We start from the raw sequence: 860 nt of genomic DNA on the forward strand, positions 1-860 counted from the left end.
AGGCGGGCGCTGGCTCATTTGCACCCCCACATCTCCCAGCCCCATCCCCCGCCCTCGTCTTCTCTCTGCCAGTCGTCTAGTTGGTGGTTTGGAGTGAAGAGCAGCTGCTGCTTCCAGTCCCGGAGCTCCGGGCGGTGTCGGGGTCTTGGAAAGATACTGGTGTCCCCTGGGACCTCAGCCCTGGGCCAGACCCTCCTCTAGGGGCTCTCCTAGCCGGGAGGGGTCCTAAACCCTTGGCCCCAGATCTGCAGCTGCCCTGGTGAAACCCCATGTGCAGTTTGACCCAGCAATCGGGGTCAAACTTATTTTCCAAATCCCAAAATTTGATGTGAGAATCCCATGGTCCAGCCTCTTGTGGGAAGTCTGAGTCCAACTCCGCCTGGATCCGAGAAGCAATCCCACTACCTCTTGGTAGGCCTGGCCCCACAGCTGGGGCTTTCTGGCCCATCTCCCCATTTACCTGTGCTGGACTTTATTATTTCTGAGCTCATACCTGACACTTCTCTAAGCCAGACCCCCACCCTGCAAAAAAAGAAAAAAAAAACTATTTCCCAAACGGGTACATATCCTTTCTCCAGAGGAGCTGGACCAACTATTTCCACACCTCCTAAAAATTCTAGAGTGTTCCAGACGCCGTCCCTGTCCCTGTCTCCGCCCTCCTTGAGGCTCCATCCTCAACCCGGGCTCCCCTCCCCCAACAGGCACGGAAACGGTAGAACAAGCTGTTCTCACATCCTCTCCTGGCGCCTGTGACACACACCAACTTCCAACACCCCACAACTCACACACGCCAGCCTGTGCTCTCGCCCGAACTGTGCCCTGCGCGTCCCTTCCCCGCCTGTTGCCCCCCCTCGCCCCCC

Source organism: Bison bison, unplaced genomic scaffold (genome assembly GCF_000754665.1).
Source record: "Bison bison bison isolate TAMUID 2011002044 unplaced genomic scaffold, Bison_UMD1.0 scf7180017864280, whole genome shotgun sequence".
NCBI classification, from domain to species: Eukaryota; Metazoa; Chordata; class Mammalia; order Artiodactyla; family Bovidae; genus Bison; species Bison bison.